Source organism: Pantherophis guttatus, chromosome 6, assembly GCF_059756535.1.
Source record: "Pantherophis guttatus breed Tessera chromosome 6, ASM5975653v1, whole genome shotgun sequence".
Lineage (NCBI taxonomy): Eukaryota > Metazoa > Chordata > Lepidosauria > Squamata > Colubridae > Pantherophis > Pantherophis guttatus.
The window spans coordinates 77670789-77687500 of NC_142068.1; the positions used below are offsets into that span (position 1 = coordinate 77670789).

General features: G+C 42.5%; 1 long non-coding RNA gene across 1 annotated transcript; it reads left to right on the plus strand.

The window, feature by feature from the left end:
* Nucleotides 1–14369: 14369 nt before the first annotated feature.
* Nucleotides 14370–16302, plus strand: LOC132709210 (uncharacterized). Its single transcript, XR_009620248.2, has 2 exons — nt 14370–14535; nt 15709–16302. It is a non-coding gene; the product is annotated as an uncharacterized LOC132709210 (long non-coding RNA).
* Nucleotides 16303–16712: the final 410 nt, after the last annotated feature.

Here is a 16712-nt window from a genome sequence, read left to right on the forward strand (position 1 = left end):
CAGAAAAGCACAGAGAGTAAACAAGATAAAAAACAGTGTATTTCTGTAAGTGCTGCTGTTGTTGATTTTTTTTTTTTTTTTAAAGAAAACCACTGCTGTCCCTTGTGTTAATATTATCTCAGGAATTAAAATGAGAGAGCTGGCATAGCAAAAGTACATAAATATTTTAAAATGAATAAATAATTCATTTCTTTATCAAAACAATCGTCAAGACTTCTCCCAGCTGATATTAGAACTAGAAGCCCTCGCTGTGATAATTAAGGAGGCAACTCTTTTGATAAATTACATTTATTGGAAAACTAAGCAAGCCAAAAAAAAAAAAGAAAAGAAAAGAAAAGCAAAGCAAAACAGAACAAAACAAAACAAACAACCTCCGTATGTAAAATGCAAAACCTTATTTCTAGTAGAAACAAGGTCCAGGTCTTGTATCTTCCCTCTTCTGGCTGGGTGGCATAAGAGACTCAAAGCCCTCACATTTTGGGGTGGGAGGAGAGATGGACACCCAGATTTTGTTATTGTAACAATGGTTTAGTCTCAGTCTTGGTAGAGCCTTGGTAGTACAGTGGTTTAAACACCCTGTTATTAAGACCAGCTGCCTGCAATTACTGCAGGTTCGAATCTCACCAGGCTCAAGGTTGACTCAGCCTTCCATCCTTTCTAAGGTAGGTAAATTGAGGACCCAGATTGTGGGGGCAATAAGCTGACTTTGTATAAATATACAAAAGGATGAAGGCTATTGCTTAACGCATTGTAAGCTGCCCTGAGTCTCCGGAGAAGGGCGGCATATAAATCAAATTAAAAAAAAAAAAAAGTCTGTTTGCTTTTGCTTTTGCCAGATCCAGTTCTCATCATAACAGGAAACAGCAGAAGGCTGGGATTGGTGAGTAATCCACGATTGATCAAATATGGGGGGATTATATTTACAACATTTCCAGTGAGAGGTATTCTCTTCATATGAGCAACATGGATGGGGAGAAACAGATGGCAGGAAGGCCGAAGAGAATTTTCTGCAAGAAAATGGAAAAGAGTCAAATTGTGGTTTGGTGTAAATCAAAGCGATGCACGATTAATATTTGGAATAATACTACTCAAGTACATGTTTGAAAGAGAGGTGGGTTTCAACACGTTCTGACCAGTTCTGGAGAACCGGTAGCGGAAATTTTGAGTAGTTCGGAGAACCGGTAGTAAAAATTCTGACTGGCTCCGCCCCCATCTATTCTCTGCCTCCCGACTCCCAGCTGATCGGGAGGAAATGGGGATTTTGCAGTAACCTTCCCCTGCCACGCCCACCAAGCCACACCCACAGAACCGATAGTAAAAAATTTTGAAACCCACCAGTGGTTTGAAACCCAGAAAGGGAGACATCATTGAATAAATACATTTTTTTCAAGCACTGATTTTTTTTACAGCATTATGGAAATATGAGTGGACTTTATTCTTTATGTATTTAAAATCTTTGTGTGCCAACCATTGCAAAGCTCAAAGACAAATACTCCGCTTTATTCTTTCTAATTGCTTGGGACAGAGGTGGGATAAAAATATTGTTTTAATTTGAGAGTGGAGACTCTTTTATCATGTGAACAAAAAACAGGGTATGTTGAGATGCCCCACTTGTTTCAGTGCTTTCCTTTCTTTTCAGTTGATTGTGAAAATGCAGAATACTAATTCTCCCAAGAACCAAATGTCTAACTCATAAATTTAACCTCCAGATTACACGGCACATGTGTCATCCTGTGATTGAAAACCCATATAGCCTCCAGTTTAATTTCCTTCAGCGCTTGATCTGTTTTCAAAAGTAGTGGTGGATCATAATCGCAGGAGAGAGCAGGGGTGAAATCCAGCAGGTTCTGGAGAACCGGTAGTGGAAATTTTGAGTAGTTCGGAGAACCGGCAAATACCACCTCTACTGGCCCCAGAGTGGGGTGGGAATGGAGATTTTGCAGTATTCTTCCCAGGGGTGGGTTCTACTTACCTTTACTACCGGTTCGCAACGGGGCTGCGCGAGCACACTTGCTTTGCTTGTGTGCTCATGCACTCTTCTGCGCATGCGCAGAAGCATTTTGATGATATCGGGGTCAGTGGGCGGAGCCTCCCGCTGGTTTTACTATGGTTCTATAGAACCGGTGTGAACCGGGGGCAACCCACCACTGATCCTTCCCCTGCCATGCCCTGCCATGCCCACCAAGCCATGCTGACAGAACCGGTAGTAAAAAAAATTGTATTTCACCAATGGGAGAGAGTACTTTCTATGGTGCCTTGCTGAGATCAGGTCTTCCTGTAGACCAGAATCCAGAATAACAGAATTGGAAGGGACCTGGAGATCTTCTAATCCAAGCCCTGTCCAAGGAGGAGATCCTATACCATTCCACACAAATGATTGTCTAGTCTCTTCTTAAAAACTTCCAGTGATGGAGCACCCACCATTTCTGAAGGCAACCCATTCCCAGACTGATTAATCATTCTCACTGTGAGGAAATTTCTCCTTAAGTTCTAGGCTGGATCCCTCCTTGATACATTTCCATCAAATATCAAATTAAGCATTTTGTATTCTTGTCACAGGGTGTGTGGACAGCTACTAAACCAACGTTCTTCACACTTGGCAGCTTTAAGACACATGGACTTCAATTGCCAGAATTCCCTAGCCAGCAGAAGTGCAGACATCTTAAAGTTGCCAAGTTTGAAAAACACTGTGCTAAACCTTCTGAGCTTCAGAAGGGTATGTATTGGATGGCAATGTATAAGCCAAAAGAAGACAAATTTCTCTCTCTCCCTCCCCTAATGCCATGGCATTGGGAATTCACTTCCAGGCAACATATTACTTACTGGTCCCACTATCTTTCTTCTATATATATAAAAATGGCTCTGTATCAGTGGTGGGTTGCTTCCGGTTCGGACCAGTTCACAAGAACCGGTAGTAAAACTGGTGGGAGGCTCCACCCACTGACTGGACGTCATTATAGGTGATGTGTGCATGCACAGAAGCTTCTGCGCATGTGCGCACTCCCAATGCGAACCGATAGTAAAGGTAAGTAGAACCTACCCCTGCTCTGTGTGTGTGTGTGTATATCCCAGCATAACACTGGAGCACCTTGAGCAATTTCAACCGAACTTGGTACACAGATGACTTACTCTCTGGAAAGAAATACTGTGGGTGTGGGGGTAAGACACCCCAACACCCCTCGGGGCGTATGTTCTGTTAAGATACGTGTTGTGCCTTTCAATGGCTTCTACTGGACTGCTTTAAAATGGCTTCTACTGTACAGAACAATGGAGTTGCCATGGTAACAATTTCACAGAACTCCACCAGGAGGCTCCCTCTGGTAAGGGGGAAAACCCAACATTAGAAATTATGTTTGGTCTGGACATTTTCAACAAGGCTTTGATTATTCTTGAGGACAAATATATGGCCACGATGAATAAAACATTGCTGCAACCATGCCGGCCTGCACTACTATGAGACTGACTTAATGTATTTCATACAGATTACATACAAGAAAAGAACTACAAAATCGAACAGCTTACTGCATATATCGTGGACAAGAAGCCACTTCTAAATCAAGATCAGAAAAAAGCATACTAAATGATCATGGATCAGCTAGCAAAACAACAAGGTGGTACCATTTTACTTGATGCTTCTGGGGGCACAGGGAAAACATTTGTAACTATTTTAATTCTCATCGAAATCAGGGCTCAGGGTGAAGTTGCTCTTCCTGTCTAATACAGGATTGGGATAAATAAATACCCGGGCAACACCGGGTTATCAGCTAGTTAATAATAAAATAAAATAATAAAATAAAGTAAATAATAAAATACCCCACCTCCTTTCTTTTTTAAAACTAGGCTGGGCCTAGTATCAGTGCGCCCTTGTTGTTGATGGCTTCTGCAGTTTCATGGCTGTTAGCAGTTGTTTTTATGAGAGATTTCATTAAAAGAGACCTCCTGTGGCTTATAGGAAGACAGGAAAGGAAGTGTAGAATGGTAGTGAAAACAGATCTCCTGGCCAAACACATACTCCACCAACGAGATACTGTCAAGCAGATAGGATGGATCAGGGGTGAAATCCAGCAGGTTCTGACAGGTTCTGGAGAACCGGTAGCAGAAATTTTGAGTAGTTCGGAGAACCGGCAAATACTACCTCTGGTTGGTCCCAGAGTGGGGTGGGAATGGAGATTTTGCAATATCCTTCCCCCAGGAGTGGGGAGGGAATGGGGATTTTGCAGTATCCTTCCCCTGGAGTGGGGAGGGAATGGGGATTTTGCATTATCCTTCCCCTGGAGTGGGGTGGGAATGGAGATTTTGCAGTATCCTTCCCCTGCCATGTCCATCAAGCCACGCCCACCAAACCATACCACGCCCACCAAGCCACTCCCACAGAACCGGTAGTAAAAAAATTTGGATTTCACCACTGGGATGGACCCAACTATGTTCTTATACCTTTTCCCCCAAGGGAACAGTACTGGGTGTCAGCGTTCCAATTTATGATCTTCTCCAGCGCTGACATGAATGAGAGAGGGAGAAGCCTTGCTTTAATGCTGAGATGAACTTTCACTTAGTTTCCTGCTGCTTGGTAGATAACGTTACTTAGGAGATAGAGGGAGGGGGGAATTCCTGTGAATAGAAAGTGCTTGGGACGGAGAGATGGATCTGCACGATGGCCAATGAGACATTGGGGATGAAGAACAGATAGGGAGGGGTTTGGAAGGAGATGCCAGTCTGGGCTGCATCCAGAGTTCAGGAATGACGTTTTTATTCTTAAATAAAGAAAAGATTCATCAGAGACTTTGCGTTTGAGAATGAAGTTTATTTAAGATAACACCGAAACCTGACATCGGGCTCTAATGGGTAATGGATATAATTTGCATGATGCAGGAGTACGTGGAATTAAGATTGAAAGGATGATTTGGCTGTAACCCAAAAGTCAATCAATGAGACCCAACTGAAAATATTGGTTGTGCCGTAGACGTGATATATTAAGCATTGTGATACAGAATATTTCCAAACAGATACTCAATCTAGGAATTTGTTTCCAGTATGAATACTGAGCTCACAATGTCATCCACATATATGCATTCTCCATGTTTTCTTTTAATGCGTCATTTCCTGTGATCAAATTTGGAAAATATGACTCTTTTTCAAAATTTACCCCCTATTGTCAGATTTGTATGTGTGAGCTTTTGAGTCAGTATTGATACCTGGTGACTGCTCGTAGAAGATCCTGCCATTTTATCACCAAGATTATGGAAGTGGTTTGTCATTGCCTACTTCCTAGGGCTGAGACAGAGTGATTGGTCCAAGGTCGCCCGGCTGGCTTTGTGCATAAGGCGGGACTAGAACTCATGGTCTCCTGTTTCTAGCCTGGTGCTTTAACTACTAGAACAACCTGGCTGTATTGTTAGACAATTAGGAATCAAGAATTGGCTGTATACTGTCACCCTGCCTATTTAACTTGTATACAGAGCACATCATGAGAAAAGCCGGACTAGATGAATCAAAAGTTGGAATTAAGATTGGCGGGAGAAATAGCAACAACCTCAGATATGCAGATGATACCACTCTAATGGCAGAAAGTGGAGAGGAACTAAAAAGCTTCTTGATGAGGGTGAAGAAGGAGAGTGCAAAAGTTGGCTTGAAACTCAACATTAAGAAAGTTATGATCATGGCATCCAGCCCTCTCAATTCCTGGCAAATAGATAGGGAAGAAATGGAGGTAATGACAGATTTTATTTTCCTGGTCCCCAAGATCACCGCAGATGGGGACTTCAGCCAAGAAATTAAAAGATGCTTGCTCCTGGGGAGGAAAACTATGGCAAATCTAGATAGCATACAAAAAAGCAGAGATATCACCCTGCCAACAAAAGTGCGTATAATCAAGGCTATGGTTTTCCCAGTTGCAAGGCTGAGCGCCAAAGAATTGAGGCCTTTGAACTATGGTGCTGGAGAAGACTCCTGCGAGTCCCTTGGACTGCAAGGCGATCAAACCGGTCAGTCCTAGAAGAGATCAACACTGATTGCTCTTTAGAAGGCCAGATCCAGAAGATGAAACTCAAATACTTTGGCCACCTAATGAGAAGGAAGAGCCTAATACTGGGAATGATTGTGTTGTGGTCTGCCAGCGGCCTGTGGAGCTGGCAGGGGAGTCGGACAGTGAGGAGGCTGGGGAGGAACATGGGCCAGTACTGGAGTCTGGGGAAGGCCCGGACGAGGGCTCTGTGTTGGAGGCAGAGATGGGGCCAGGGCCATCTGGGAGTGATGCGTGGACTCCAGAGCCCCAGAGTCGGACAGCAGAGAGGCAGAGGAACAGGAGGAGCCTGTTCCTAGTGCACGCATGCGCAGAGCTGCCAGAAGGCAAGAGCAGCTAAAGCAAAAGGGATGACTCAGGAGTAAGGCCAGGAGATGATTGGCCCTTCCCATAAGGCTTAAAAGGGAAACAAAGGCACTTGGGCCTTTTGCAGGAAAGCAACATTGCTAACTCTGTTTCCAGTCGGGGTCTCTTGTTTGTTTCTGAACTTCGTGGGGCTTTGCCAAGTAAGGCCTTTGGCAGGGTGTCAAAGAAGTTAAAGGTTGGTGATTATCCCGAAGGACTTCTTCCGAAGGACTTGTTTTGCAACTAATTGGGACTCAGCTGGGAATGAACGTAATTCTCAGCTGTTACAATAAAATAGGTTTATTTGGGACTAATTGAGTCTTCTAATGACTCAGTAAGCCTAGATCACAACAGATTGAGGTCAAAAGAAGAAGAGGACGACAGAGAACGAGGTGGCTGGATGGAGTCACTGAAGCAGTCGGCGTGAGCTTAAATGAACTCCAGAGGATGGTAGAGGACAGGAAGGCCTGGAGGAACATTGTCCATGGGGTCACGTGGGGTCGGACACGACTTTGCAACTAACAACAACAACAACCGTAGATCAGGCAAAGAACCACTGGTAGATTTCAGGTTGTATCCTACTTGCCCATGGGCTAGATCAACTCAGCTGGTTTATATTGTCTAAGATTTTTATCACAATTCTCTTCTCAAACAATGTTTTCCATTCCTGATGACATCTTCTATTTTGGTTTCTGAACATAAGATTAAGCCGTTCTAGCATTAAAGGATCTGAGTTCATTCAAATTATTGATCTCTCATAGAAGTCTTGGGTTAGTCACTTTCTCTCACGATAACATCTTACTGTATTGACACAAGGATAAAATAAATTACTGCCCTTTGGTGTTGCCAATATCCCTTGGAGAAATAGTAAGATACAATAGGGGTTGATCGATGGCGCGCCATCAAGCTGGTGTCAATTCTTAATGACTACACAGATAAACCTTCTCCAGGATGATCTATCCCCCAACATGGCCTTTCAGCAATTTCAACACTGAGCCGGTTGCTGGTGTAATTGAATCCATCTACCATCTATCTGCTGGTGTCTCTTTCCTTTCTTTTCCACTTTGCCAGCATTATAGATTTTCTTAAGAAAGCTACCCTCTTCTCATCAGGTGTCCAAAGCAAGAAAAGGCTTAAATGAAATTTAAAGAATTGTCTCAGGGCACTGAGAGAGGGAAGCAACATTTTTTTAAACAAAACTTTTTGGCACTGGTCTGGCAGAGGAATTCACTACAGGCTCCCCACCAACTATTTGCTCTTGTGTGTGTGTAAAAACATTAATACAATTAAGAGAGTCCAGAGATATTTCATGAGAAGAGTCCTCCACTCCTCTGCTCGCAACAGAATACCTTATGCCACCAAACTTTAAATTTTGGGTTTAGACAACTTAGAACTAAGCCGCTTTCAGATTGACCTAAGCGTAGTACATAAAATTATCTGCTACAATGTCCTACCTGTCAATGACTACTTCAGCTTCAACCACAACAATACACGAGCACACAATAGATACAAACTTAAAGTGAACCGCTCAGTCTAAACTCGACTGCAGAAAATACAACTTCAGCAACGGAGTGGTCAAGGCCTAGAATGTACTACCTGACTCTGTGGTTTCATCCCAAAACCCTCAAAATTTTAACCTAAGACTGTCTACTGTTGACCTCACCCCATTCCTAAGAGGTCTGTAAGGGGAGTGCATAAGAGCATCAGCGTGCCTACCATCCCTGTCCTAATGTCCCTTTTTATTCGTATCCATTTCATGTATTCATATCATGCTTATATTTCTATCTGTTATCTAATGCTTGCTTGACAAAAATAAAATTTAAAAAATTTAAAAATATTTTCCACTACTTAGGATCACGGATGGGAGAAATCCGGCATTCTTCTTGATCTCCTTTGCTCTGAATCAGAGAATCCAGTGTTTTTGAACACAGCTCCTTTCAGTGTGTTACCTGCTATGCTGAAGAAGTCTAGAATAATCAAGGGCCTGTCAATTTAATGAAAGAATTCGATGTCAATAACCAGGCGCCGACTCTCTTAAAAAATGCCATCCCTCTTATTAAAATCTCTTAGGGCTGTAGTTTTTCATCAGGTAACTGTCAGCTTTGGAAGCCATATTAGGCCGGAAGCTTCCATGCTGCCACCTTCTCATGTGTGGGAAAATAGGAGGGAGGATTTAGTTGAGGGGTTGTTGGTAGATTTAATAGCATTCTTCCTGTCGGTCAAGGTCAGGATGATCCGGCATCTGGAGAAGGAGTGGTCGGAGTGCTGAGTCGGGATGGGACGGATGTTGATTGGAGCATGTGATCGACTGAGGAGTGAGGGGATGGTTTTGAGGGTTTTGATTTACTGAGGAAAAACCTGGACCTTTCAGATTCGGGTTTTCCCAGATGTGCCAGTTTACCTATTCTAGTAAAGAGAACTTTGGAAAATGCTTGCTTCCGTGTCTTTACTCAGAGTTGGGGTTTTCTGGAATGCTGACAGTAACTAGCAGTGAAGCTATGTGCAATTTTAAAAACAGTTCAGTTTTTTACAATTGCAAAGAATGCCATTTTAGAAACATAGGACACTGGCATAGAATTTAGAATAGAATAAAGCTGGAAGGGACCTTGGAGGTCTTCTAGTCCAGCCCCCTGCTCAAGCAGGAGATCCTATACCATTTCAGACAAGTGACTGTCTAGTCTGTTCTTAAAAACCTCCAGTGATGAAGCACCCACAACTTCTGAAGGCAAACTGTTCCACAGGTGAATTGTCCTCACTGTTAGGAAGTTTCTCCTTAATTCCAGGTTGCTTCTCTCCTTGATTCGTTTCCATCCATTGTTTCTTATCCTGCTCTCTGGTGCTTTGGGAAATAAATTGACCCCCCCCCCACTCCTCTTTGGGGCAGCCTCTCAAAACCACAGATCAAATGGTTGTATGGAGAAGTCACTAGAAAAGTGCCAAAGCTGCCTGGTGAAAAAGAATTAGTAATTGATTATGAAGGCTAGTTATTAGTTCAAGAATCAGAAATGCCACGTCTCTTTATACCAGGGATCAGCAACCCGCGGCTCTGGAGCCACATGTGGCTCTTTCATCCCTCTGCTGTGGCTCCTTGTCACCGGTTGGCTCCACAATTGATAGGGCTTTCGGTTAGGACAGGTAGAGGAAAAAGGATGCTGCACTAGGAAGAGATTCTATGGTAGGGGTGGAACCAGACTTCCGGTTGGCATAGGAAAAATGATGCCATGTTAGGAGGAGACTCTATGGTGGGGGAACCGGATTTCTGGTTGTCAGAGGAAAAAGGACGCCGCGCTAGGAGGAGACTCTATGGTGGGGGAACTGGACTTCCGGTTGGCTTCAGAATTGAACGTGTGTGTGTGTGTGTGTGTGTGTGTGTGTGTGTGTGTGTGTGTGTGTCTTCCGGTTAGGACCTTTATGGTTCTTTGAGTATTTAAGGTTGCCGCCCCCTGCTGTATACCTTTACTGTTAGGGAATAACCATGGGAGAGGGAGCTGCTAATTGCATGGGCCAGACTTTGTAAAAGTCATCAAATGGAAACATTCTTGAAAGTGTTTTTTTTTCCCCATTGTAGCCTACCTGATATTTAAATACCAGTCATTTCCTTTTAAGCCGATATGTCACTTTAAATAAAGCACAAGTGGATTTCAGGATGGCCTCTTTAGATAGTGAAAGGAGTTCATTGAGGAATAATAAGTTAAAATACGACAAAGGACCCAATTTTTTGCCCAATGCTCGCGGATCGGAAGAGAGAATCTGCAGCGCAAGGGGAAAAAGAAAAAAAAATATTGTAAAGCACTTTCTTCTTAATTGACACCTTTGAATCTGTCTCCCATCCATCACGTCAGGCTGCTTACGATAACAGACGACACATTATAAATATTACAGACTCCCTTTACATCTGGGCAGCCTGATAATAAAGAAGATATCAACCTTACTACCTTTACATAGTCTGGTCTCTCTTCCATCACCTGCCATGCTCTGAAAGGCAAAATGAATGCAGACTGAGAGATTTTGCCTGTTCCAGCCTGGACTTCGTTTTTTAAAAAAAACAACCTGCATTTGTTTAGACTAAAGTAACATGGTCCTGGTTGTAATGCTGTTTTTATGGATTGCTTCAAATAATTTACCTACTTCTGTTCAGACTAAAAAATCTGGCCAATAAACATATTTGCAAAGGAAGCAAATAGATGTCCAGAGTCATGTGGATGCTTATCATTTCTTCATTTTGGGGGAAAAAAGATGCTTTTTTTCCCCACAAGGAGTGTTAAGGTGCTGATAAAATGTCCACTAGCAGGGAATACTTGAGGCTGAAAAATCTGCGCCCATTGTTACCTGCCATGAAGTAGAAATGGAAGTTTACCTGCTTTGCATGAAAAGAAATAGGATGGGAACAGAGTTGAATGTTTTTACTGGGGAAAAAAAAATCCTGTCTAACTAAATGTTATTTTTTAAAAATTGTTTCTAATATGCCTTTTTAAGAAAACTGAAAAGTGGCATAGAATCTATTAAAAGAAAATTTAAAGGACAGTTGCTTACCTGGCTCAAAGCTGACAAAAATATGAATCATTCAGATACACTTATGAGGAAGTTCGCCACGATGTAAAAAAGATGTTGAGACTCTAGAAAGAGTGCAGAGAAGAGCAACAAAGATGATTAGGGGACTGGAGGCTAAAACATAAGAAGAATGGTTGCAGGAACTGAGTATCTCTAGTTTAATGAAAAGAAGGACTAGGGGAGACATGATAGCAGTGTTCCAATATCTCAGGGGCTGCCACAAAGAAGAGGGAGTCAAGCTATTCTCCAAAGCACCTGAGAGTAGGACAAGAAGCAATGGGTGGAAATTCTCACCCAAGGAGAGAAGCAACTTAAAACTAAGGACAAATTTCCTGACAGTTAGAACAATTAATCAGTGGAACAACTTGCCTCCAGAAGTTATGAATGCTCCAACACTGGAAGTTTTTAAGAAGACGTTGGATAACCATTTGTCTGAAGTGGTGTAGAGTTTCCTGCCTGGCAGGGGGCTGGACTAGAAGACCTCCAAGGTCCCTTCCAACTCTGTTATTCTATTCTATTCTATTCTATTCTATTCTATTCTATTCTATTCTATTCTATTCTATTCTATTCTATTCTATTCTATTCTATTCTATTCTAATCTAAGTGGTGGGAGGGCTGCATCTCATGATTGACTATGCTAAATTGGCATGTATTCCCACATCTTCTGGGAAATTGCTTTTACTTTTGTATTTCAAGGAAGATATCCTTATTATTTAAAAAATAAACAATCCAAAGGGAGCCAAATGATGAAATTGTGAAGCTCTGAGCTTGGTTGTTTGCTTGCAGCCATTTCATTACCCAACTAGGTAACACCATCAGCTGGAGTGAGTGTGGGGTTTGCTCCCTTTTAACATACTGTAGCTTGCTGTAGGGAGCAAACCCATACTCATTTACACTGAAGGCACTACCTAATTGGGTAATGGAATGTCTGCAAACCCTCCCCCCCCAAGAGTTGAAAGAACCAAGGACTCCACAAATCAACACTGAGCTGCATATATTCTCTTTTATTGCAAAAGGTGGAAATCCTACACAGTTTTTTGGGTCACGTAGCACATCCCACAATAACCAGTTCCCCACAAAGAGTTGGATGGCAACTTTGAAGAAAATAATTAGTTAACCTTGCACACCTATTATTTTCACTTTTCTGCACACACAGTCTGGGGAGAAGAGTATCCATCGTCCAGAAATCTGTCAGTGCCACTGTTGCAGCTTCTATCTCTTTGAAGACCTTCAAGTGGTCATGATGGATAATACAAAAGATGGCAAAGAATACTGAGTGGTAGAGAACTAATCTTTTTGCAGGGAAAATAACTCATGGAGTGGATTTATTTTAAAAAAAAACCTTGAGGTTTCCTTTTTTCCTACCAGTATCTAATCCTAGAAACCAAGACATTGTTATTTCATGATGTTCTGTCCCAGCTCACATTATTAACCGCACTGCTTCTTTTCTCCTCTGATCTCCTTGGCCAATTTGGAGGTTCTTTGTTGTTTCAAAAAGAGAAGGCAGAACTCAGTGTGTCCTAATATGAAAACATCCAGCATCTCTTGCATCTGTGGAGCACTGATCTTTGTAATGATCAGTTGGTTCGTATGTCCCTAAGCATCTTCCCAGATCAGGGGTCAGTAACCTGCGGCTCTGGAGCAGCATGTGGCTCTTTCATCCCTCTGCTGTGGCTCCTTGTTGCCGGTTGGCTTCACAATTGATAGGGCTTTCAGTTAGGACAGGTAGAGGAAAAAGCATGCCGTGCTAGGAGGAGACTCTATGGTGGTGGGAACCAGACTTCTGGTTAGCATAGGAAAAAGGACGCCATGTTAGGAGGAGACTCTATGGTGGGGGAACTGGACTTCCGGTCGGCAGAGGAAAAAGGATGCCGCGCTAGGAGGAGGCTCTATGGTGGGGGGAACCAGACTTCCGGTCAGCATAGGAAAAAGGATGCCATGTTAGGAGGAGCCTCTATGGTGGGGGGAAACCAGACTTCCGGTCAGCATAGGAAAAAGGATGCTATGTTAGGAAGAGACTCTATGGTGGGGGAACCGGACTTCCAGTCGGCTCCAGAATTGAACGGGGGGATTCTGGTTAGGACCTTTGTGGCTCTTTCAGTGTTTAAGGTTGCCGACTCCTGTCCCAGATGTATGAAAAATAGTCTATCACAGAACAAGAAAAACATTAATGTCCCATATGGTAAGCTTGTCTTCAAATTAGCCCTTCTGTGTTGTAGGCACAAATTTCCAGGTATCCAAGGGCCAATCTGTACTTCTTGGACGGCACAGTATGGGGCACCATAATTTCAGGAAGAGATGACATTGCTCTAAACAATCCCTAGTTTCGTGGGAGGGTGATCCCTCCAAGTCCTCTGGTTCAGGATTAAAAGTACAGATAGTCCTCAATTTACAACAGTTCATTTAGCGACCATTCAAAATTACAATGGCACGGAAAAAAGTGACTTATCACCATTTTTCACACTTATGACCATTGCAGCAGCCACATGGTCATGTGATTTACACTCGGATTCTTCACAACTGATTCATATTTATGATGGTTGCAGTGTCTCGGGGTCATGGAACCACCTTTTGCGACCTTCTGACAAGCAAAGTCAGCGGGGGAGCCAGATTCACTTAACAATGGTGTTACTAATTTAACAACTTAACAAATGTAGCAAGAAAAATCATCAAGTGGGGCAAAACTCACTTAACCAATTTCTCACTTAGCAACATAAATTTTGAGCTTAATTGTGGTTGTAAGTCAAGGACTATCTGTAGTCTTTTTCCAGTGGTGGGATTCAAATTTTTTTAACAACTAGTTCAGTGAACGCACACTTTGCGCTGAAAATGGAGCATTTAGAAGCTCAGCTGCTTACCTTCCAAGTCAGCAACGGTAAGTAGAACAGCGAGGGAGGGGGAATAGCTGTGCCACGCGATTGAGATGAGCTAGATGTCAGGTTTCGAGGTCGTCTCAAATAAATTGCATTTCAAACAAAGTCTTTGAAGCAAAATTCCCATTTATTAAGCACGACATTCTACCTCCGACTCATCGAAGCCAACACTGACTTCCAGACCCAAAACCCTCCCTTTCCGTTCCCCACTCCCCTGCACTCATTGGCCATCTTCCAAGTCATTCTACCCCTAATCTACCGCTCCAGCTCAAAGGAATTTCCCCCCTCCCATCCCATCTCCTAGGGGATATTATCTCCAGGGAAAATAAGTAGGTGGAAAGTCAAACGTCCCTTTCCAGACGCCTCCACTTCTCCTTCTTATTTCAGCACTAGAGTAAATGCATCTTGAAGTGCTGACACTAGAAAGCAGGAAATAAAGGACAGGATAGGGCAGGTACAGGTGGGTGGGGCCAGCTGATCGTCGGAGCTACCGGTTCAGTCGAACTGGTCCGAACCAGCTGAATACCACCTCTGTCTTTTTCCCTCTCTGCAGGTGGAAACAAGGTAGCTTGACTCTTCTGCTAAGCTTCATTCCATCATAAACAAATGTTCCTCTGATCCCATGTGCTTCAATTTGCCAGACTGATTTCAACTGTATGATGAACAATCCCAAAGGGGATTAGGTATGAAGAGGAGGCCAAGGGGTGACATGATAGCCAAGTTACAATACTTGAAGGGTTGTCAAAGGTAAGGGGGGATTGATTGATTGATTCTCCAAAGCACTTGAGGGCAAGACACGAAGCAATGGGTGGAAGCTAGTCAGAGAAAAATCTAACATGGAATAGATAAATTTCTTGATAGTGAGAACAATTAGTCCATTGAACAGCTTGCCTTTCAGAATTGTGGGTTCTCCATTGCTGGAGTTAAAAAAAAATTGGACAATCAGTTGTTCGGGATGGTGTAAGGACTCCTGCCTTGGGCAAGGGGCTGGACTAAAAGATCTCCAAGATTTCTTCCCACCCTATGATTCCCTATGAATCACGATTCTATGATTTGACAGGCTGTTCTCTGCTCTCATGACTTCAATGGCCATTTCATAATGCTTTGCTGGGCAGCCTTTTTTTAAAAAATTACAGTTCAGAAGTACAATAGCAATAGCACTTAGACTTATATATCACTTTACAATGTGCTACAGCCCTCTCTAAGCGGTTTACAGAGTCAGCCTCTTGCCCCCAACAATTTGGGTTCTCATTTTACCCACCTTGGAAGGATGGAAGCCTGAGTCAACCTTGAGCCTGGTGAGACTGGGACTGCCAAATTGCAGTCAGCCGGCAGTCAGCAAAAGTGGCCTGCAGTACTGCTCTCTAACCACTGCACCACCGAGGCTCTTAACAATGGTGAAATGCTATTATTTTTTTAAGTGGGTTGAATAGTTCAAGGGTGAAATGCAGTTCTGCTAAATTTCCTCTTCTGGCTCAAGTGAGAAGGGGGTGTAAAACTACGGTGCTTTTCTTTCCCCCCCCCCACCAGTTCTCAAATGCTATGTGCACAGAGGAAAAAATAAATAAATTGGCACTTGCTTTCCAGACATAGGTGGCAGGGGGAAAAAAAACAGGGGAATACACCAATCAAAGATTGAGTTAACTGTGGTCCAGGCATAACAGCTGATATCACTGGGCAAAATGGAGGCAGGAGTTGAAATCCAGAAAGGGAAATCCAGAAAGCTGATTCTTTGAGTCAGCTTCATCTTAGTGGCAAATAAGCAGCTGAAGACTACTTTATGGGGGGGAAAAAACCCTCTTAATCTAGTAAGCGATCAGTCAAAAATTGTAGGGTTCAAACTAAGATACTACACAATATGAAACATGCAAAACGGAAAATCTCAATACACTTTCTTGCTTTCTTGGTTTTGGCATGAAGAACATTCAGAAGACAACCTGACAGCAAAGAAGCTGCAGAAATAGTGGACTACCTAGTGAGCTACTGAAAGAAGACTGGCATAACAGCTGACTACAAAGACTGACTACAAACAATGCATGAAAAAGTAGCAACAATATGCATTGGAATATCTGCATGAGACAACATTTGCTGGCAAGCTAGACCGACAATGTGATTCACTTTACGATAGCCATGCATTTTTTTTTTTATTTTCCATTTTTCCAATTTACATAACAATAAGCATTTTTTAACAGTACTGTGACATGTGTCTCTTACAGATATCTACATTTATTTCTATACATTTTTGTTTCTCTGTTCTAAACACTTATACCACTTATCCCAACCTCGTAAAATTCTGTTTCTTCCTTGCCTTTTATTTCTAATGTGAGATTATACATCTCGGCACATTCTAATATCTTATGAATAATCCTCTCGTTGGCTGGTATATTTTCATGTTTCCAACATTGGGCATAAACAATTTGTGCTGCTGTTACTATATGTAAAATGATATGTTGGAGTTGCTTCTTTATCTTTTGATTAATTATTCCCAATAAAAATAGTTCAGGTTTAAATTCAGTTTGTTCTCCTGTTATCTCCTGTAACCATCTCCTTATCTGTTCCCAATATTTCTTTGCTTTGGGGCATTGCCACCACATGTGATAAAATGTTCCGTCCTTTATATTTATGTAAATACAAGGACAATAGCAATGCATTTAGACTTATATATTGCTTCACAGTGCTTTACAGCCCTCTCTAAGCGGTTTACAGAGTCAGCATATTGGCTCGAGCAATATGGGTCCTCATTTTACCAACCTTGGAAGGATGGAAGGCTGAGCCAACCTTGAGTCTGGTGAGATTTGAACTGCCAAATTGCAGGCAGCCATCAGTCAGCAGAAGTAGCCTGCAGTACTGCGTTCTAACCACTGTGCCAATGACTAACTTACTTATGGCCATCATAAAAATGGTCATAAAATCAAATCTGGTCA